Consider the following 24,152-nt stretch of genomic DNA (forward strand, 5'->3'; position numbering starts at 1 on the left):
CTATGTCTCTATGTTGAAATGAAGTTAAGGCTTCTGAATTGATAGTCTGCTAACCATAAAAGAGAGTAAGAGGAGGTAGAAAGGGAAGTAGGAAAGAGGTAGAGAAGGAGAAAGAAGGTAGAGGGAAGAGAGGGAGATAAAGGGAGGGGAATAGTATGAAATATAGAAGGAAAGCAGACTGGAGATAAAAGTATGAAAGGAGAAAACCAAGGATATATGTTTATGATATTTCGGATAGAAATATATAACTGGATGTCTCGATAATATGGTATATGTACGAATGTTTGTGTAAGTTTGGTGAAAAAAATAGAAATTATTAAAAAAAATAAATGAGTGACCACACATATTTTTGACGTCAAGAATATAAGTGCTGGAAAAGCTCCAGGGATTGTGGGGAAATGCAGATATTGCAAATGACAGCTGATTATGCACAAGAAGATCCACACGGGAGAAAAGTCTTGAAAGTGCTCCCAATGTGGTAAATTCTTTAGTGAGCATGGCAACATGGTGATACCTCAGCGGAATCGCATGATGTAAGAGTGTCCAGATTGTGTGAAAGTTTCATTGGAAGGCCTCACCTCATGAGACAACAGAGGACTCATATATGGGGGGTAAATGTTCCCGCTAATATTTTTTCGGTGTGGGCGGAAAAGTATAGTGTCTAAGTGGCATAGAACAGAGGTCCCCAACCTTTTTTGCACCAGGGACCGGCTTTCAGCTAGACCAGTTTTCCATGGCCCGGTGGGGGGGGGGAGCTAGCTGTCAGCGGCGCCGTAAAAGGGGCGATCAAGAGAGGAATGGGTGAATGAATGGACGGAGGGTGGGAAGGAAGGAAGGAAAGAGGGAAGGTACAGGAACAGAAGAAGGGTGCAAAGAAGCAAAGAAAGGTGTGAAAGGGGAGAGTAAGAGAGGAAGGAGTGAAAGAAGGGAATGAGGGAGGAAAGAAGGGAGGAAGGAAAAGGAAAGCAAGAAATGGAGGGAGGAAAGGAAGGGAGGAAAGGAAGGAAGGAAGGAAGAAAGAAGGAAAGAGGGAAGGGACAGGAACAGAGGAAGGAAGCAAGGAAACTTATGAAAGGGGAGAGTAAGAGAGGAAGGACTGGAGGGAGGGAGGGAAGAAGGTAGGAAGGAGAAAGAAAAGAAATAGAGGAAGGAAAGGTAAAAGAGAGAAAGAAAAAGAGCAAGAAAGAAAGAAAGAGAAAGAAAGAAAGAAAGAAAGAAAGGCAACTTCAAAGAAAGGCTCACTGAGCATCTCTCACTCTCTCTCTCTTTCTATCCCTCTTTCTTTCTTTCTCTTCCTTTCTCTCTCTCCTCTTCCTTTATCTCCTCTTTCTCTCCCCCCTCTCTCCCCCTTTCCCTCTCTCTTTCTCTCTCCCTCTCTTGCTATCTCTCCCCCCTTTCCCTCTCTTTCTCCCTCTCTTTCTCTCTCTCCCCCCTCTCTCTTTCTCTCTCTCTCCCCCTCTTTCTCTCTTCTTCTCACTTTCTCTCTCTTGTTTTCTTTCTGTCTCTTTTGCTTTCTCTCTCTCTCACTCTTTCTCTCTTGTTTTGTTTCTCACGCTCTTTCTCTCTCTTGTTCTCTCTCTCTTGCTATCTCTTTCTCCCCCCCCTTTCTCTCACTCTCTCTTTCTCACTTTCTCTCTATCTTGCTGTCTGTTGCTTTCACTCACTCTCGTTCTCTCTCCGTTCTTCTCAGCGGTGACGCGCGCAGGCACTCTGCTGCACTTATGCATGCCTCTTACTGACTTCTTAGGAATCTTGCCGGCGAAGGCTTTTCTTATTTTGAATACAGTATTCCGAGTGGGCTAGCAGGGAGATAGGGAGCGCGCGCAAAACCGCCCGTGCGCCCCCGACATTGAATATCACCTTCCGCCGGCCCCGCCTCTCATGCAGCCCCCTTGCTGAGAGCCCGGGGCGAAAGTCCTCTCAGCAAATGTGAGGCGGGCAGGGCGTGCGTTCCGGGTGCGGGAGGAGCTGCGGTGAAAGGCAGGAGGTGGCAGAGGAGCAGAGGGGGCAAATCGGGCGGGCGGTGGGCAGCGCGGAAAGGCCGAGGGGGCCCTGGCGCCGCGGACCGGCTGAAAACCCCCAACGGCCCGGTCCGCGGACCGGCAGTTGGAGACCCCTGGCATAGAAGTATAAATAAATAAATAAATAAATAAGCAAATAAATAAGCAAATAAACAAAGAAACAAATAAAAATTAAATTAAATTTAAAAATTAAATTAAATTAAATTATTAAATTAAATTATTAAATTAAATTAAATTAATCTCCCCCCTGCCTCTGTGTGTGTGTGTTTCTATGTGAACTCTTGAACCATTTCCAAAAAAAGGTGAGGGCTGGGGTTTTTTTTCTGTGTTATTATTTAAGTGCTTTTTACCATATGCTTTAAATCAAGAGTCACTTCTCTCTCTGTTTCTCTCTCTTTCCTGTCATTCTCTGCCTCATTTTCTCATTTCTCTTTTTTTCTCCCCTTTTTTCTATCATTTCTCTCTCTCCCTTCCTTCCACTCTTCTCTCTTTCTTGCTTTCTCTCTCTCTCTCTGGCTGGCATTTTGTCAGACTTTGAAGACATAGATTTTCTCCATATGTGTTTGTGTGTGTAGGTGGGTGTGTTTGTTTTTTTATTCAATCCATATACACTGTTTCCCCGAAAATAAGACATCCTGAAAATAAGTCCCACAGGGCTTTTCAGGACATGCATTGAAATAAGCCCTGTCCTGAAAATAAGCCCCCTCCCCAATACTTTCTGGGGAAAAGAGGAACATGCTGGGAAGTGTTCTTTCCCTGGCGGGGACTCTTTTACACAAGAAAGTGAGAGAAAGCGAGAGCAGGTGTGCAAACACCCGCAGGACTAGCTCGGCTCATATGGGCTCTGCGTACATCATTTTGAAATGCGCTCCTCCCTGTGAAAAACAGCAGACAACCTTCGAAGCCTTCATCGCAGGCAGGAGCATGTTTCAAAATTCTGCAGAAGGCAGCTCAGAGCAGCCAAACCAGTTTAGCAAGTGAGGGAGTCAGAGAAAAGGTGCAGAGCCAAAAGCGAGGGCGACAGGGACCTCTGCTTCTCAAGCCCTGGGCTCATCTGGGCTCTGCCTATGTTAGTTTGAAACGCCTCCTGCTTGCTCGCCGGCTCAGGTCTTTTCATCCACCACCTGTCTCCTTCAGATGGGGGATGCAGGCAAGGGCGGTGCATTTTAATGCCCTGCAGGACACTGATCCTCCTCCGCCTCCTAATATCGGGGAAAGGAGGAGGGGGAAAAAACTCTCGCAGGCTGCATAAGGTATCTGAGCTGAGAGCCAAACTTCTAGTTGGGCTGAGCTGCGCTTCCTTCCTTGCCAGTACAGTGGTACCTCAGGATACGAACTTAATTGGTTCCAGGAGGAGGTTCGTAAGGTGAAAAGTTCGTAAGACGAAACAATGTTTCCCATAGGAATCAATGTAAAAGCAAATAATGCGTGCAAATCCTTCAGGAAAATCCCAAACTTTAGAAGGGAGGCGAACAGAGGGCAGGGAGGAGCAGCTAAAGGGGGCGGGTGGAAGAAGCAAGGCGGGTGAGTGGGAAGGAAGAAAGGCAAGGGAGGCGCCCTTCCCTTTTCTTTCTTCAAAAGACACCCTTTCAGTGCCTCTGCAGGCACGCTGTTCTCTGCAAAGTCTTTCCCCCTCCAAGCCGCCCCTCCCTTTTCTTTCTTCAAAAGACACCCTTTCAGTGCCTCTGCAAGCACGCTGTTCTCTGCAAAGTCTTTCCCCCTCCAAGCCGCCCCTCCCTTTTCTTTCTTCAAAAGACACCCTTTCAGTGCCTCTGCAAGCACGCTGTTCTCTGCAAAGTCTTTCCCCCTCCAAGCCGCCCCTCCCTTTTCTTTCTTCAAAAAAGGGGGGGGAAAGAAACCCCTTCACCCCAGCAGCAGCGGCTTGGGTTCGTAAGGTGAAAATAGTTTGGAAGAAGAGGCAAAAAAATCTTAAACACCAGGTTCGTATCTCGAAAAGTTCGTTAGAAGAGGCGTTCGTAAGATGAGGTACCACTGTACTTGAGTTTAGCAGCTCTGTGTGCCGGTTGGCTGGTCTCTTTAGGAAATAAAAGCTTGAAAAATACAGAAACTCTCCTCATGAGGTTAAGCAATTAACAACTTCTCGCAGTGAGAAGAGTTTCTCTACCGTGCAAGGGTTTTTTCTGTAAAGAGACCAGCTGAGAGATACACAGAGCTGCCAAACTCCAGTACCGGTAAGACACCTGTCTCGCGCCCCACCCCCTTGGTGATCTGCTCCGCCCTCCCAGCCACCCCAAATTGTGTCTTATTTTCAGAAGGAAACAGCATCTACAATTATATAATCTATCCCTAGCATTTCAAGATTTATTTGATGATAGTCCTTTGTATTGCTGAGAAATCTTGATTGACCCGATTAAATCTCTAACTATTTTATAAACAATTAAAATACTACTTTTCTTTTAATCTTACAGACAAAGAGAATGGCAATAAGAGCACTCTGGACAATTGTAAATAAGAACCAACGTTGAAAAGGGAAGAAAATCAAGCGGAAAATCAAAATATTACCATTTCGTTCAGAAAACCATACAATTCCTACAGCAGCTGTTACACGAGAGAGAAAATCAAGAAAGATTTCAAACTCGAATAAGCAGATTAAGAAGAACTCAAGGAAAGGTTAAATGAAAAGTCAAAGGAAATTATTTTTCAATCAGAAAACAATGAAATATCTGGAAGTCAGTGAGAAGGAAAAGGTCAATAGTAAAATCATGTAGAGAAGACAGGAATGAAAGCCTCTCCCACCAATAAACAAAGCATTGCCCATATTTTTGGTGACCTCAACTGTGGAAAAGCAACATAAATTTGCCTAATGTTGGAAACAAAGAGATAGTAAATCATAGCTGTTTTTGCAATGAGGAGCTAGACATGCGAAAAGCATATGTATTATCTCAATGTAGCAAAATCTGATCAGAACAGCTCCCTTGTGATTCATGGAAGCAACCACACAAGAGGGAAACCACAAAAGTGCTCCCTATGTGCTAAGTACTTTAGTGAACATGGCAACATGGCAACATGGTGGAATACCAGAAAACAATGGAAGAGAAAACATATGACTGTGCAGATTGTGTAAATGTTTCTTTAGAAATTCTCAGGTCATGAGACACTAAAGGACACACACGAGAATAAAAGGATTTGAACATCCTTTTCTGTGAGAAAGATTTCAAAGAGAGAATTCCAGTCTGCTGAACTACCAGACTCGCAAAGAAAACATTTGAATGTGCCGAGTATGGAAAAAAATTAGTAGTAATTTCAGTCATGAAACACCAGAGGACTCACACAGGAAAGAAATCATTTGAATGTCCTGAGTGTGGGAAAAGTTTTAGTCAGAATTCTGACCTGGTGAAACACCAGAGGACTGACACAGGAGAGAAACCCTTTGAATGTCCTGACTGTGGGAAAAGTTTTAGTCAGAATTCCAACCTGGTGCAACACCAGAGGACTCACACAGGAGAGAAACCCTTTGAATGTCCTGTCTGTGGGAAATGTTTTAGTCAGAATTCCAACCTGGTGGAACACCAGAGGACTCACACAGGAGAGAAACCCTTTGAATGTCCTGACTGTGAGAAAAGTTTTAGTCAGAAGTCTGACCTGGTGAAACACCAGAGGACTCACACAGGAGAGAAACCCTTTGAATGTCCTGACTGTGAGAAAGGTTTTAGTCAGAATTCTAACCTGGTGAAACACCAGAGGACTCACACAGGAGAGAAACCCTTTGAATGTCCTGACTGTGAGAAAAGTTTTAGTCGTAATTCCAGCCTGGTGAAACACCAGAGGACTCACACAGGAGAGAAACCCTTTGAATGTCCTGACTGTGAGAAAGGTTTTAGTCAGAATTCTGACCTGGTGCAACACCAGAGGACTCACACAAGAGAGAAACACTTTGAATGTCCTGACTGTGAGAAAGGTTTTAGTCAGAATTCTGACCTGGTGAAACACCAGAGGACTCACAAAGGAGAGAAACCCTTTGAATGTCCTGTCTGTGGGAAATGTTTTAGTCAGAATTCTAACCTGGTGAAACACCAGAGGACTCACACAGGAGAGAAACCCTTTGAATGTCCTGACTGTGAGAAAAGTTTTAGTCGTAATTCCAGCCTGGTGAAACACCAGAGGACTCACACAGGAGAGAAACCCTTTGAATGTCCTATCTGTGGGAAATGTTTTAGTCAGAATTCCAACCTGGTGCAACACCAGAGGACTCACACAAGAGAGAAACACTTTGAATGTCCTGACTGTGAGAAAGGTTTTAGTCAGAATTCTGACCTGGTGAAACACAAGAGGACTCACACAGGAGAGAAACACTTTGAATGTCCTGACTGTGGAAAAAGTTTTAGTCGTAATTCCAGCCTGGTGAAACACCAGAGGACTCACACAAGAGAGAAACACTTTGAATGTCCTGACTGTGAGAAAAGTTTTAGTCAGAATTCCGGCCTGATGATACACAAGAGGACTCACACAGGAGATAAACCCTTTGAATGTCCTGACTGTGGGAAAAGTTTTAGTCAGAATTCCAACCTGGTGCAACACCAGAGGACTCACACAGGAGAGAAACACTTTGAATGTCCTGACTGTGGGAAATGTTTTAGTCGTAATTCCAGCCTGGTGAAACACCAGAGGACTCACACAAGAGAGAAACACTTTGAATGTCCTGACTGTGAGAAAAGTTTTAGTCAGAATTCTGGCCTGATGAAACACAAGAGGACTCACACAGGAGAGAAACCCTTTGAATGTCCTGACTGTGGGAAAAGTTTTAGTAAGAATTCCAACCTGGTGCAACACCAGAGGACTCACACAGGAGAGAAACCCTTTGAATGTCCTGACTGTGGGAAAAGTTTTAGTCAGAATTCTGACCTGGTGAAACACCAGAGGACTCACACAGGAGAGAAACCCTTTGAATGTCCTGACTGTGGGAAATGTTTTAGTCAGAATTCCGACCTGGTAAAACACCAGAGGACTCACACAGGAGAGAAACCCTTTGAATGTCCTGACTGTGGGAAAAAATTTAGTCAGAATTCCGACCTGGTAAAACACCAGAGGACTCACACAGGAGAGAAACCCTTTGAATGTCCTGAGTGTGGGAAAAGTTTTAGTCAGAATTCCGACCTGGTGCAACACCAGAGGACTCACACAGGAGAGAAACCCTTTGACTGTCCTGTCTGTGGGAAAAGTTTTAGTCAGAATACCAACATGGTCAAACACCAGAGGATTCACACAGGAGAGAAACCCTTTGAATGTCCTGACTGTGAGAAACGTTTTAGTCAGAATTCTGACCTGGTGAAACACAAGAGGACTCACACAGGAGAGAAACCATTTGAATGTCCTGACTGTGAGAAAGGTTTTAGTCAGAATTCTGACCTGGTGAAACACAAGAGGACTCACACAGGAGAGAAACCCTTTGAATGTCCTGACTGTGAGAAAAGTTTTAGTCATAATTCTGGCCTGATGATACACAAGAGGACTCACACAGGAGAGAAACCCTTTGAATGTCCTGACTGTGGGAAAAGTTTTAGTCAGAATTCCAACCTGGTGCAACACCAGAGGACTCACACAGGAGAGAAACCCTTTGAATGTCCTGACTGTGGGAAAAGGTTTAGTCAGAATTCCGACCTGGTGAAACACAAGAGGACTCACACAGGAGAGAAACCCTTTGAATGTCCTGACTGTGGGAAAAGTTTTAGTCAGAATTCTGACCTGGTGAAACACAAGAGGACTCACACAGGAGAGAAACCCTTTGAATGTCCTGAGTGTGAGAAAGGTTTTAGTCAGAATTCTGACCTGGTGAAACACAAGAGGACTCACACAGGAGAGAAACCCTTTGAATGTCCTGACTGTGGGGAAAAATTTAGTCAGAATTCCAGCCTGGTGGAACACCAGAGGACTCACACAGGAGAGAAACCCTTTGAATGTTCTGACTGTGGGAAAAGTTTTAGTCAGAATTCCAACCTGGTGCAACACCAGAGGACTCACACAGGAGGGAAACCCTTTGAATGTCCTGAATGTGGGAAAAGTTTTAGTCAGAATTCCAACCTGGTGCAACACCAGAGGACTCACACAGGAGAGAAACCCTTTGAATGTCCTGACTGTGGGAAACGTTTTAGTCAGAATTCCAACATGGTAAAACACAAGAGGACTCACACAGGAGAGAAACCCTTTGAATGTCCTGACTGTGGGAAACGTTTTAGTCAGAATTCTGACCTGGTGAAACACAAGAGGACTCACACAGGAGAGAAACCCTTTGAATGTCCACAGTGTGAGAAAGGTTTTAGTCAGAATTCTGACCGGGTGAAACACTAGAGGACTCACACAGGAGAGAAACCCTTTGAATGTCCTGACTGTGGGGAAAAAATTAGTCAGAATTCCAGCCTGGTGCAACACCAGAGGACTCACACAGGAGAGAAACCCTTTGAATGTCCTGACTGTGAGAAAAGTTTTAGTCAGAATTCCGACCTGGTTCAACACCAAAGGACGCACACAGAGAAACCCTTTGAATGTCCTGTCTGTGGGAAAAGATTTAGTGATCGTTCCAGCCTAGTGAAACACAAGAGGACTGACACAGGAGAGAAACCCTTTGAATGTCCTCACTATGAGAAAGGTTTTACCGATAGTTCCAGCTTGGTGAAACACCAGAGGACTCATACAGTAGAGAAACCCTTTGAATGTCCTGACTGCAGGAAAAGTTTTAGTTAGAATTTCATCTTGATCAGACACCAGAGGACTCACACAGATGAGAAACCCTTTTAATGTAGGAAAAGTTTTAGTCGTAAGTTCAGCCTGGTGCGAAACCTTTTGAATGAACTGAGTGTGCGAAAAGTTCTAACCTGGTGCAAAACCAGAGGACTCATACAGGAGGAAAACCCTTTCAATGTCCTGATTGTGGGAAAGGTTTCAGTCATGATTCCCATCTTGTGATACACCAGAGAACTCACACAGGAGAGAAACTCTTTGAATGTCCTGATTGCTGGATTGTTGCATCGCTCTCATCCTTGACACAAACTGTTTCAACTCCTACCCTCAAAACGTTGCTACAGAGCACTGGACACCAAGACAACTAGACACAAGAATAGTTTTTCCCCAAACACCATCACTCTGCTAAACAAATAATTCCCTCAACACTGTCAAACTATTTACTAAGTCTGCACTTTCCTCCCACTAATGACTGTATGACTGTAACTTTTTGCTTGTATCCTTAAGATTTTTATTAATATTGATTATTCCTTCATTTCTTATTTGACCCCTAAAATCATTAAGTGTTGTATCTCATGATTCTTGACAAATGTATCTTTTATGTACACTGAGAGCATATCCACCAAGACAAATTCCCACTTGGGCAATAAATAATTCTATGAATATTCTTATTGTTGGAAAGGTTTTAGTCATAATTCCAGCCTGATGAAACACCAAAGGACTCACACAGGAGAGAAACACTTTGAATGTTCTGGTTGTGGGAAAGGTTTCAGTCTTATTTCCCATCTTGTGATATACCACTGATGTTAAAAAAATTATGAACAGATTAAAAATCTGGCAACGGGCCTGGAAAAGCGGGAACAGCTGGCTCTGGAGCAGGAGGATGAAGCGGAGAATCAGGATTTACTGAAACAAGTAGGGAGCCCTGAAACACGGGATGTACACGAAGAGGCAGTCAGGCGATAAATCACTGGATTGATGACCTTTTCGACAGGCAAATGTTCCGGATAAAGAATTTTAAAAATGCTTTTCTCTCCAATCAGAAATACAATATAAAATACCAACAACATCAAATTGCATCACAATAAATCAATTTTGAGATTACGGTGTACAAATCCAATGCTACCTCCTTTATTTTTGACATCTGGACAAAAATAGCTTACATTATACTAATAAGCTATTAACTAATACACTTTTTAAGCTGTTCCTAATTTTGATCACCTCTAATTGATTTGGCTGTAATATTTCAAATTTCTCCATATCAATTTTCATGTACATTTGTTAACCTTTTTAATAGTAAATGCCCTTTAAAGTAAAAGAATCTATGAATAAACCCCCCTCAAAAAAACTTCCAATAATGAATTCAAGGGGGAAAAGCCAAATGGTATACAGTGTTCCCTCGATTTTTGCAGGGGATGCGTTCCCAGACTGCCCGCGAAAGTTGAATTTCCGCGAAGTAGAGATGCGGAAGTAAATACAGTATTTTTGGCTATGAACAGTATCACAAGCCTTCCCTTAACACTTTAAACCCCTAAATTGCAATTTCCCATTCCCTTAGCAACCATTTAGATTATTACTCACCATGTTTCTTTATTAAAGTTTATTAAAAGAAATATTTATTAAAAGTGGATGAAAGTTTGGTGATGACATATGACGTCATCGGGCAGGAAAAACCGTGGTATAGGGGGAAAAACCGCAAAGTATTTTTTAATTAATTTTTTTTAAAAAAACCGTGGTATAGACTTTTCGCGAAGTTTGAACCCGCGAAAATCGAGGGAACACTGTACAGTGATCCCTCGATTTTCACGGGGGTTGCATTCCCAGACTGCCCGCGAAAGTCAAATTTCCGCGAAGTAGAGATGTGGAAGTAAAAACACCATTTTTTGCTATGGACAGCCAAAAACTACCCCCGCGCACCCTTTTCCAAAGCCACGCAAGGAGCCGGGATTGAAGTTGGGGGCAGGGAACAACAAAAGTGCGGAGGCTGGCAAAGATTGTTTTGAATGTCAGCCGCCCCCGCCCCCCCCCCCAGCGCCTCTGGCCCCCTTGCCGCTACCCCCTGCCTGCCTGATCCGCCCCTCTCATCGGCTTTCTTGGGGCACGGGTCCTCCTGCAGCAGCGCTGGTGGCTACAGCTTCTCGTCCTCCTCATTCGGCCGCTAGCCGCTCTGAGCGCTTTGAGAATGCCCACCCCACCCCTATCGCAGTCCCTTAGCTGAGAGCACTTTCGTCCCAGCTGTCAGTGAGGGGGCTGCAGGAGAGGCGGGGCAGGTGTTCTCACACAGAGAGAGCAAGAGACAGAGCGAGATAGAAAGGAGAGAGGGAGAGAGAGAGTAAGAAAGAGAGAGAGAGAGAAACGGGGGAGAGTGGAAGGTAGAGAGAGAGAGAGAAATGATAGAAAAAAGGGGAGAAAAAAAGAGAAATGAGAAAATGATTGAAGCTGAGAATGACAGGAAAGAAAGAAAGAGAAAAGTGACTTGGTGATGACGTATGATGTCATCAGGTGCGAAAAACCGTGGTATAGGAAAAAAACGCAGATTATTTTTTAATTAATATTTTTGAAAAACCGTGGTATAGCCGTTTCGCAAAGTTTGAACCCACGAAAATCGAGGGATCACTGTATTGTCAAATTAACCAAATTAATAAACCTAATTAATAATAATTCCTTTAAATAGGAATTATAAAGAGAAAGAATAAAGATTGAAAGTTAAAAGGTTAGAATAAAGGAAAAGGGGAGGTGTGAAAAGAAAGTGCAGTAAGAAAGAAAAGAAAAATAAAGAAAAAGGATCTTTCTTCTTCTTACCAACCTCCCATGTAAATCCAAGTAACACTATCGTAGCTTGCAGAACTTTATGGTTTGCAAATGAACCAATAAAATCCTCCAACCCACTCTAGACCATATTCCTTTAAATCCAGTGACATAATATACTCCTCATAACCTCCATTATCTATACTAGCGGTCCCCAAACTATGGCCCAGGGGCCGCATGCGTCCCTCTGAGGCCATTTATCCGACCCATGGGTGAGTCTGTCAGCCTGGAAAAAAACCCGTGGGCTTTTAGCTCCGCCCGGCTTCTCCGGCTGTGTCCAGGGACCCCGACAATGTCCCCTGTAAGGCGTGCTGCCATGCACACAAAAACAACCCCCCGTGCAGTCTTTTCCAAGGCCGCACTGGGGAGCTGGGCATTGGAGTTGGGGCGGGGAGGGACAAGGAGAGTGTGGGGAAGTCTTGCACCAGGGAAGGTTCACACGCGCCTATGTGTGTGAGCTCCCCATTCCACTGTCAGCCTGCCATACACCTGGGGGTGGGTGGGGAGGCTGAGCACTCCACCACAAACTTCAAAGAGGCTCCGCGGCTCCCTCTCCTTCCCCACCGCCTGTGTCTATCGCTGGCGCCTCCCGCCAAGGTGGGGATTGGGCCCAGAGGAGGTGGTGAGTCTCTGTGCCCGCTCGCTGAGGCACCCCTGTATCCGAAGCCAGAGTGACAGCGGCGAGAACGTCCCCCTCGATCTCATCTCACCCGAGATAAAGGAACATCTGCCGAAAGCTGAGCCGGGCACAACACACACACATACATGCACACACCCGCCTCCTCCTTCTCTTTGAGTTGCCAGCTCCTGTTTTCTCAATGGGGATTGAATGGGAGTCAGGGGGAGGGGTAGAGGCTTGTCGGGTGAGTTCTCCGTGGGGAGAGAAGAGGGAGGGTGAAAGAGGGAAAAGACAGAGAGAGAAGTGGGGAGAAAGAAAAGGGAAAGAGAGGGAGGGAAAGAGAAGTGGAGAGGAAGGAAGGAGAGAGGGAAGGAAGGGGGAGAAAGAGGAAGAGAGAAAGGGAGGGGGGAGGAAGAGATAGCAAGAAAGATAGTAAGAAAGAGACTGAGTGAGAAAGCAAGCAAGAGAGAAAAGGAGAGGAAGGAAGGAGGGAGGGAGAGAAGAAAGGAAGGAGAAATGGAGAGAAAAGGAAAGAAGGAAGGAAGAAGAAATGGAGGGAACAAGGAAGGAAGGAAGTTAGGAAGAATGAAATGAATGGAGGGGCAGAGGAAGGAAGGACTTTTTGGGGGGATGTAAATTTTCAAAAGAAATTCTCTCAACATACATTCAAACAATACAGTGTACCATCTAGTTTTCCATGAATAAAATGCGGTATTTTGTTAGTAACTAATATCAATCATCAAAAAAGTTGCAAATGTTTTTTTTCTAAAGTTGTCATCCAGGTACATACTTTTCTTTTAATTAAGTTCCCTCCTTAATGTTCCTTCAAAAAGTACACCAATTATATTTCTAACGTATTAACCATTACGACAAAGTGCTTCCTTCTTTCTTTATACATTTTTCTATAAACCAAGAAAACCTTGTACAGCCAATCAGATGTTAACAAAAGAAAATTAAAAACAAAACATAAACTTTTGTGAATTTCAGACTTCCCCTCTAAATAGTAAGTTCCCATTTTGTTTTTTACTTTAAAATAAGGTATTTGCAGTGTGCATAGGGATTTGTTCATTTTTTTTAATAGTCCGGCCCTCCAACAGTCTGAGGGACCGTGAACTGGCCCCCTGTGTAAAACGTTTGGGGACCCCTGATCTATACCCTGTGAAATCATGATACCCTACTCTAATTTTATTGCTGTATACTCAGCGGAATCCTCATACCCTATTCTAATTATATTGCTGTAAACCGAGCAGAATCCTCATACCCTACTATAATTGTATCACTGTAAACCCAGTGGAATCATCATGCCCTATTCTAAAAAGCAAAAAAGAGAGAGAAAAGAAAAACCCTCTAATAACTCATTTGAATCAACCTCTAAGTATATCACTGCATACCCAGCTGAATCTTCATACCTTACTCTAATTATATCACTGCATACCCTCTGGAATCATCATGCCCTACTCTAAATATATTGATCCCAATAGATAAAAAGAAAAGTTCCCTTTCTTTAAAACAAATTAAATTATAACCATTCATAAATTTACAAAAAAGTTTTTTAAAATAATCATCATAATCTACCTTTTTAAATTATAATGTGTTTGTGTAATTCCATAAGTTCTATAATCAATTATAGAACTTATTATTTCCTTTTCTTAAAAAAATTAAAAAGATCAAACGTAATCCTCCTTATTTTCTATTTCCATAATTCTTATAATTCTATTTCTGTAAATTATATATCATAATTAAATTTATTAATCAGACACCTAGATAAATTCCATAATCATTACTTATTTGATAATAATTATTCATAATAAAAGCCTGTTAACTGTAACATTCATTCTAGTTATTATTTTCCTTTGTTTTTTTCGCTACCTCTGCACCACACCTCTCCTCCCAATATTTTAAAAAATATGATTAAACTAGTCATTAATATTAATCATCCCTTTAAAAAACATGACCATTTTCCATGTTTCATTATTTCACTATTCAAAATTTTTACCCAGAAAATAATTTAATAAATCCAAAAATATATTAATTAAACATTATCATATATGCAACTTAAGTAACTTTTTTCACTTTAATTAATTCCCCCTCCATCAGACCATTCTATCTCCTAACCAATATCATTCCCTTTGTCATTATAATTTCCTTATAATATAAACCAATTAAAATTAAAATTTCTTAAAATCTTAGAGATATAAATCTGTATCATAATTTCAGTCTTTTCCCTTAAAACTGTTGTTGTTGTTGTTATTATCAGTCATATTTCCACTCCATAATTCTTTCTCAGAATGCAACTCCAATCTGTCTCTGATAGAAAAATCCAGTATGTAAAAGTTTGTTCTATTGCCAATTTATGTAACCATGTCTCTGCAAAGTTCCTTTCTTCCAAAACATATCGTCCTTTCTTCATAAAAATAAATACATAACAAAGAGAATCCATTCTTCCAACCATACAGCCGATAAGGGACCATATGTTGCCCTCTTACAAATACAAACCACAAGTCTCGATGCAGTAACTCCTCAAAACCAGAAGATGGCAGACCATAAGCAAAGCTGATACCTCTCTTCCTTGAATACAAAGGGAAATAACTTCAATGAAAAAAGAACTTCATCCAAATTTAATGTTTAATGTTTCCAAATGTAAAATAATGCACTTGGGGAAAAGGAATCCTCAATCTGAGTATTGCATTGTCAGTTCTGTGTTAGCAAAAACTTCAGAAGAGAAGGATTTAGGGGTAGTGATTTCTGACAGTCTCAAAATGGGTGAGCAGTGTGGTCGGGCAGTAGGGAAAGCAAGTAGGATGCTTGGCTGCATAGCTAGAGGTATAACAAGCAGGAAGAGGGAGATTGTGATCCCCTTATATAGAGCGCTGGTGAGACCACATTTGGAATACTGTGTTCAGTTCTGGAGACCTCACCTACAAAAAGATATTGACAAAATTGAACGGGTCCAAAGACGGGCTACAAGAATGGTGGAAGGTCTTAAGCATAAATCGTATCAGGAAAGACTTAATGAACTCAATCTGTATAGTCTGGAGGACAGAAGGAAAAGGGGGGACATGATCAATACATTTAAATATGTCAAAGGGTTAAATATGGTTCAGGAGGGAAGTGTTTTTAATAGGAAAGTGAACACAAGAACAAGGGGACACAATCTGAAGTTAGTTGGGGGAATGATCAAAGGCAACATGAGAAAATATTATTTTACTGAAAGAGTAGTAGATCCTTGGAACAAACTTCCAGCAGATGTGGTTGGTAAATCCACAGTAACTGAATTTAAACATGCCTGGGATAAACATATATCCATTGTGAGATAAAATACAGGAAATAGTATAAGGGCAGACTAGATGGACCATGAGGTCTTTTTCTGCCGTCAGTCTTCTATGTTTCTATGTTTCTCAAATAAAATCCAAATGAAGTCCAAATTTGAAGTCCATAAAAGCTTTTAGAGCTCTTCAAAAGAGAAGAGAAGATATTAGGCACTTTGCTGTAATTTAAAGTTCAAAATCTTAATTGGAGGGCACTAAATAAAATTCTCTATTTCTATAAATCTTAAGAATTTAAATGAATAGTTTGGCTGGGGAAATTCACACCCGATCCCAGAGCTCCTTGGGACCAACCAGGACACCTGCAGCCCTCTTCAGGTGTTGGAATATGTGTGTGTGGGGGAGATACTTTTGAAGGAGATACAAGGAAGCTGAGAGCTAGTTTCTGTCCCACAGGTAAGATTTTCTTCAGAACCAATCCCAACATAAAGGTCTTTTATTTGTTCATTGTACTCCTTATCTTTGCATTTTTACCATGTAAGAAATTAAATTTCTGATGATGTAAAAATAGCTCATAACTCACCTTGCTAGACAGTATCATATCAAGTGTCGTTAGTAGAAATAAAAAGAGGATGCATTTTCTTGTGGGTGACTCAACTGTTAGAGGTGTTGATTTGGGACAGAGTAAAGATGTGGTGAAGCTGATGAGGTGTCTCCCAGGGGCCACTGCCAGCAGGGACAGGAGCCGGATTACAAATATTATCAAGGCTGTGAGTAAAGGTAATAACGATGTCGTGGTGCATCTTGGCACAAATGATTTGTCCCAGAGAATGTTAATGTAGTAAAAAGAGATTTCCAATGTCTTAGTGTGGAGCTGGGCAGAATAACTGATTCAGTGACTTTCTCAGAGGTGTTACCGGTTTGTGGTGAGGAGGATAAAACAACTTGTATCAGAGAGTTTAATGTGTGGTTAAGGCAGTGGTGTAAAGCTGAAGGTTTTGGCTATGTAAGTCATGATGTCAGTAGGTGGTCTAATAAGGAGTTGTTTAAGAGGGATGGTTTACATCCATCATACAGAGGTACCCAGGTGCTCGGTGAAGAGTTCAGAACTTTTTTGGACAGGCATTTAAACTAGGTAAAGGGGACAGAGATGTAACTGATGTGGATGGTTTCTGTCCCCGACCAATGAGGATAAATCAATTTCTTGAAGTTTATTAAAAGGGAGCTGTAAATAAAATAGATGTAGTTGTTGATGATAAAGGGCAAACTAATAATGATAATAATGCTATTCGGGTAATGTGCACAAATGCTCGAAGCTTGAGCAACAAGCTCTGTGAGTTAATGGCCATAATATCTGGAGATAATTTGGATGTGGTTGCCATAAAACAGACATGATTTAAGGACTCTAATGAATGGGAAATATCCATACCAGGATATACATTGTATAGGAAGGATAGAGTAGAGAGAAGGGGAGGTGGAGTAGCCATTTATGTTAAGGAAAGTCTAAAACCAACACTAATTCAAAAGATATATAAAGAACTGGAGACTTTCTGGGTTTGCATGCAAACTAAAGAGGGTTCTGTCATTAGAATTGGGGAGATCTATAGGCCTCCAGGGTGATCTGAGAATTTTGACAGCAAGATGGTGGATGAAATTACCCAAATGGCAGTAAAGGGAGATATTGTGGTTATGGGTGATTTCAATATGCCTGACATTGACTGGAAGAACCCCAGTGCCCTTGTTGTATCCTGAAAAAACGTCCTGGGACGAATACATGGCCACCTTCGAGATCTTCCTCGAAGCGGCGGGAATACAGGACGCCGAAGCCGATCGCAGACGGGCTATTTTTCTTAATTACTGCGGCCCAGAAATCCGTGGCCTTGCCCAGACTCTCACTGACCCGCAGCCAGCAAGAACCGTAGCTTGGGACGTCCTACAGGAGAAGCTAGCGAGCCATTTCAAACCGACCAAACCAGCCATGGTTTTTCGGCATCAGTTTTCCATGATGGCTCAGAAGGAAACTGAATCAATCAACCAGTTTACAACGCGACTTCGGACGGTACTTGCTCAATGCAAGTTTAAAGACCCAGAAGCTCGCCTCACCGACGCCCTGGTTTTCGGCATGAAAAGCGCCACAGTGAGAAATAAACTCCTCACCGAAGAAGAGCCGACCCTACAAACCGTGATTAAACTAGCGCAAACCGCAGAAGCCGCCGACGCAGCAGCGAGAGAATTGAAAGAACACGGAAGGCGAGAACTCATTGCCAAGATTGACTCCGCGTCTCCCCGCGCCGTAGAATCAGACGACCCCAGCCAACCAGCCCACAACGGGGACAACTGCTTCCTGGTACAAGACCAGCCAAGACACCACAGAGCTACTCACCCAGCCCCCTGCGCGGGCTGCCGGGGAAACCACCAGCGCCATCGATGCCCCTTCCGGGACGCCACATGCCACCGCTGCAACCGTCGAGGCCACATCGCCATCGCATGCAGAGCAACGGCACCAGAAGAGACATTCGCCACACCGCAATACCAACGACCACAAAACCAGATCCCCCAATCGCGAGAAAAGAGACCGTTCCGCAATTCGGGTCAAAGAAACTACTCAACCGCTAACCGCGACTACTATAGAGGTAACACTCAATTTTCCGTGAATAACACGGCAACAAAAAAGGGGGCTAAAATTGTTATCTCACTGTTACTAAATAACCAACCTTGCTCAATGGAGCTTGATACGGGATCTAGATATACCATCATGCCTTGGGAGAAGTTTAAACTGTATATGCCTAATATGTCTAAAGCTGATCTAATTCAAACCTCTTTAGTGATCAGAGATTTTCAAGGGGGGGTAATCTCGGTCCTGGGAACAGCAAATGTACCTATTGCATTCAAGAATGTTAAATGTACCCTACCCATGCTTATTGTAACGGGGGCTAAGCACTCTCTTTTGGGTTTAGCTTGGATGGAACCGTTGGGGATCGAAATTTCGGGTGTGTGTAATGTAAACTGTGATAATATGCCTAACTTTGTGCAAGAGTTCCCTGAAGTGTTCAGCCCCACCTTAGGGTCGTATAAGGGGCCCCCTATATCATTTTCTATTGACCCCAAGGTCCCACCAGTCAGACTAAAACCTCGCAGGGTCCCCCTTCCGCTTCTCCCCAAACTAGACCTGCAGCTTGATAAACTTATAAGCCAAGGTATTTTGGTCCCTGTGGAACAAGGGCCATGGGAAACTCCCATAGTTACGCCCCTGAAGCCAGATGGTTCTCTAAGAGTCTGCGCTGACTATAAATCTACCCTTAATAAGGCCCTCCAACACCACCCCTACCCCATCCCGGTGGTACAACAACTCCTTCACTCCCTGGGGGAAGGGAAAAGGTTTGCAAAAATCGACCTCGCGCAAGCTTACCAGCAACTCCCGGTCGATGAACAAACAGCAAACGCACAAACAATTGTAACGCACAGGGGGGCTTTCAAATGCACGAGGTTACAGTTTGGGGTAAGCATAGCCCCAGGGATATTCCAGAGCATTATGGAACGCCTATTGTCAGGGGTAAATGGGGCCATTCCATATTTTGATGACATCTTAATTGCAGGGGAAAACCAGGAACAAGTAAACAAAAGAATAAGGGAAGTACTTAAGAGGTTACAGGACAAAGGCTTAAGAATCAAGCCTGACAAATGTGTCTGGGGAACCAACAGTATAGAATTCCTAGGATATAAAGTTGACAAAGAAGGTATCCACCCCACAACAGAGAAGCTGAGAGCCATTAGGGAAGCCCCAGAGCCACGAGATAAGAATGAGCTGCAGGCATTTTTAGGCCTCCTTAATTTTTACTCCGTTTTTTTAAAGCAGAAGGCAACAGTAGCAGAGCCTCTACATCGTTTACTCCAGAAGGAAGCCCGCTGGACCTGGGGGGAAACTGAACGTGAAGCTTTTTTCCAAGTAAAGCAATTATTAACTTCTAAAAGTGTGGTAGTCCAGTATAGTGCTTCACTACCCATTAGGCTCACGTGCGACGCTTCACCGTACGGCATAGGAGGAGTCCTAGCTCACGTTTTGCCTAATAAGACAGAGGCCCCAATAGCATTTTTCTCAAGGACCATGACCAGCACAGAGAGGAATTATAGCCAGTTAGACAAGGAGGCTCTAGCTTTAGTGGCAGGGGTAAAGAAATTTCACAATTACATTTTTGGAAGAAGTTTTGAATTAGTCACTGACCACAAGCCTTTACTAGGTCTGCTAGCCCCCAACAAGCCCACTCCGCCTTTTATGTCTCCAAGACTGATCAGATGGGCTCTTTTCCTCTCAGGGTACCAGTATGATCTCACCCACAAGGGGGGGAAGGAAATCAATCACGCAGATGGCCTCAGCAGGTGCCCCATAACAGACTTAGTGGAGGACCCTGTTCCTTCCACAGATGTACTAATGATAGAACTCGAGGATAACCCACTAACCACGGCCAAAGAGGTAGCTGCACACACGCAGCAAGATCAAATCCTTAAACAAGTGGTAAACTGTGTACTTAAGGGATGGCAAAATGATGCTGTGAAACCTGAATTGTGTGACTTTAAAAACAAAAGACTTGAGTTATCTTATGTAAAGGGTTGTCTGCTGTGGGGAGATAGAGTGATCATCCCCAAAAGCCTAAGGGAAAAGGTACTCAAAATGTTACATGTGGGTCATCCTGGGATTGTCAGGATGAAGAGCCTAGCAAGGGGGCATTTATGGTGGCCAGGTCTGGATGCTGACATTGAGAGTTGGGTTTCGAAGTGTGACCCATGCCAAGAGTCACGGCCTAGTCCCCCCAAAACAACTCTGGCTGAGTGGGAGCAGCCTGCGGGTCCTTGGTCAAGAATCCACATTGACTTTGCTGGTCCAGTGGGGTCCCAGTATTTCTTAATAGTGGTTGATGCTTTCTCCAAATGGGTGGAAATAATAGCAATGAACAACATAACCACAAGTGCCACCATCAAGGTTTTGAGTAGACTGTTTGCATCCCATGGTTGCCCAGATATCTTAGTGTCTGACAATGGGCCACAGCTAACAGCCAGGCAATTCGAATTGTTCCTAGATGGCCTAGGGGTCAGGCATGCCCTCATCTCGCCTTATTCGCCCTGGGCTAATGGATTGGCAGAACGTTACGTTCGTGTGGCAAAGGAGGCATTGCGCAGGTCAGGCCCTGGGGATGTACAACAAAACTTGGACCAATTCTTACTCACCCAACACATTACCCCTAACTCGCACACACATGTAAGCCCTGCAGAGTTATTGATGGGAAGGAAATTAAGGTCACCACTAGATAGGTTGAACCCAAGGTTCTGTGTTAATAATAACCAAATGTGTGTAAAACCTGAAAGAGAAATGTATTTGGGACAAAATGTATATGTAAAAAGTTTTGATGGAAATGTAAACTGGATGAAAGGAATTGTTGTTAAGCAAAATGCACCAAAGACTTATATTGTAAAACTAGAGGATGGTCGTTTGTGGAAACGACACATAGACCACATTCGGAAGCGAACAGAAAATCAATTGCCACAAACCGCTGACATGGACTCTCCCCCTTCAACAGACTTTAACACATTGCCCGAGTTAAGAAACATGCAAAGAGACTTATCGGGCCAGGGGGAACCATCCAGCGACGCCGAGCCATCCTCATCCTCCGAAGCCTTCGTTGGGCCCGCTAGGCCAAGTCCGCCGCGCCGGGAGAACAGCGGCGAGCCATCCTCCACAGTCGGTGTCGAAGGAGAAATTGAACTGCGCAGGTCAGCGCGAGCTCCACGGAGGCCCCACCGATTGGACGACTTTGTCACATGGCTTTCGTGATGGATGTGTCCAACTATGAGGGGAGGGGTGTTGTATCCTGAATGGCTACCTTGTATCTCCTGTAAATAGTTTGTTCCTCTTTCCAGCGCTGTCTGAGCCGAAGCAGGAAGTCGCTCCTGATTGGCTCAGACGCGGCTGGCTCTAGCTTTGGCGGGAACCGCAAATGTATAAAAGGAGCGGTTTCTCCAAGCAGAGTCAGTCGGTACTCGCTGAATTGTCACTTTGCCTTGCTGAGCTGTCACTTGTTCTCTGAGCTGAATAAAAGTACCGATTGCTTGAACCCCGCGTCTGGGTCTACTTCACCCTTACATGCAAAAGTAAGAATATAGTAGAGGCCTTTACAGGAGCAGCTCTGCCACAACTTGTTAAGACAGCAACTAGAGGGGAGAATATTCTAGATTTAGTTTTTACACAATGGGAATTGGGTTTCAGAGGTTAACGTGGGAGAAAATTTAGGTTGCAGTGACCACCTATGTTTGTGGTTTGATGTAAAAACTGATTGTGAGCAATCCTATACTGCAACAAAACTATTGGATTTCAAAAAAAGTTTTTTTAATGCAATGGGGGAATTTTTAATTATGAATTAAAGGGCAGGGATAAAATGGCAGGAGCGAGCACCCAGTGGACTCTATTAAAAAAGGCCATCTTAAAAGCCACTAGACTGTATGTAAGGCAAATAACTAAAGGTAAAAGGAAGAAGAAACCGCTATGCTTTAGCAATGATGTAAGGGCTATAGTCAATGAAAAAAAGTCTGCCTATAGCAGTGTTTTTCAACCAGTGTGCCATGGCACACTAGTGTGCCGCGAGAAATGGTCAGGTGTGCCGCGAAGCTCAGAGAGAGAAAGAAAACAAGAGAGAGAGAGAGAGAAAGAAAACAAGAGAGAGAGCAAGAAAGAGCAAGAGAGAGAGCAAGAAAGAGCAAGAGAGAGAGAAAGAAAGAGAGAAAGAAAGCAAGAAAGAGAACGAGAGAGAAAGAAAGAAAGAGAGAAAGAAAGCAAGAGAGAGAGCAAGAGAGAGAGAGAAAGAAGGAGAGAAGGTGGGAGAGAGAAAGACTGAGGTATGGAGGGAGAGAGAAAGAGAGCAAAAAAGAAGAAGGAAGGAAGGAAGAGAGAAAGAGGGATGGAGAGAGAGAAAAAAAAGAGAAAGGGAGAGAAAGAGGGAGGGAGAGGGAAATAGAGTCAAAGGGAAGAAGAGAGAGAGAGAGAATTTTTTTGTCCAAACTTTTTTTAGCCGCCCACCCCCTCAATGTACCCTATGGTTTTGTAAATGTAAAAAATGTGCCGCGGCTCAAAAAAGGTTGAAAATCACTGGCCTATAGGACTGAGGATTGGAGAATGGCCAGTGTTGTGCCTATCCAGAAGAAGGGCAGTAGAGAAGAAGCTGGTAACTACAGGCCAGTTAGCTTGACATCAGTTGTAGTTAAAATGATGGAGACTCTACTCAAAAAGAGGATATATCAGCACCTAAAAAACAATAACTTATTGGACACAAATCAGCATGGCTTTACTGAAGGCAAATCATGTCAGACTAATCTCATTGATTTCTTTGACTATTTCACAAAGGTGGTGGATGAAGGTGGTGCCATGGATATTGCCTATCTGGACTTCAGCAAAGCCTTTGAAAAGGTTCCACATAAAGAGCTGATAGATAAGTTAGTGAAGATTGGACAATTGCTGGATAGTTCAGTAGATTTGCAGGTGGCTGAAGCATAGACATCAGAGGGTTGTTGTTAATGGCAAGTATTCTGAGCAGAGACTGGTTACAAGCGGTGTGCCACAAAAGTCTGTTCTGGGTCCTATTCTTTTTAATATGTTTGCGAGTGACATAGGGGAAGGTTTGGTAGGGAAGGTTTGCCTATTTGTTGATGACTAAAGTGTGCAATAGGGTTGATATTCCTGGAGGCCTCTGTAATATGGCAAATGATTTAGCTTTACTAGACAAATAGTCAAAGCAATTGAAACTGCAGTTTAATGCTTCCAAATGTAAAATAATGCACTTGGGGAAAAGGAATCCTCAATCTGAGTATTGTATTGCAGTTCTGTGTTAGCAAAAACTTCAGAAGGGAGTAGATGTATGTATGTATGTGAAGTAGACCCAGAGACAGGGTTTGGAGCAATCGGTACTTTTATTCAGCTCAGAGAACAAGTGACAGCTCAGCAAGATAAAGTGACAATTCAGCGAGTACCGACTGGCTCTGCCTGGAGAAACCGCTCCTTTTATATATATGCGGTTCCCGCCAAAGCTAGAGCCGGCCGCGTCTGAGCCAATCAGGAGCGACTTCCTGCTTGGGCTCAGACAGCGCTGAAAGAGGAACAAACTATTTACAGAGTTACAAGGTAGCCATTACAGGATACAACACCCCTCCCCTCATAGTTGGACACATCCATCAAGAGAGCCATGTGACAAAGTCGTCCAATCGGTGGGGCCTCTGAGGAGCTCGCGCTGACCTGCGCAGTTCAATTTCTCCTTCGCCACCGACTGTGGAGGATGGCTCGCCGCTGTTCTCCCGATGTGGCGGACTTGGCCTGGCGGGCCCAACGAAGGCTTCGGAGGACGAGGATGGTTCGGCGTCGCTGGATGGTTCCCCCTGGCCCGATAAGTCTCTTTGCGTGTCTCTTATTTCGGGCAATGTACTAAAGTCTGTTGAAGGGGGAGAGTCCATGTCAGCGGTTTGTGGCAATTGATTTTCTGTTCGCTTCCGAATGTGGTCTATGTGTCGTTTCCACAAACGACCATCCTCTAGTTTAACAACATAGGTCTTAGGTGCATTTTGCTTAACAATAATTCCCTTCATCCAGTTTACATTTCCATCAAAACTTTTTACATATACATTTTGTCCCAAATACATTTCTCTTTCAGGTTTTGTACACATTTGGTTATTATTAACACAGAACCTTGGGTTTAACCTGTCTAG

The 24,152-nt window shown here is 43.5% G+C and overlaps 1 pseudogene; it reads left to right on the forward strand.

Annotated features, from left to right (window-relative positions):
* LOC139155755 (zinc finger protein 850-like) overlaps positions 1-24,152 on the forward strand; it is a 45,700-nt pseudogene that overhangs the window by 4,939 nt on the left and 16,609 nt on the right.

The sequence above is a fragment of the Erythrolamprus reginae genome, unplaced genomic scaffold (genome assembly GCF_031021105.1).
Source record: "Erythrolamprus reginae isolate rEryReg1 unplaced genomic scaffold, rEryReg1.hap1 H_51, whole genome shotgun sequence".
NCBI lineage: Eukaryota > Metazoa > Chordata > Lepidosauria > Squamata > Dipsadidae > Erythrolamprus > Erythrolamprus reginae.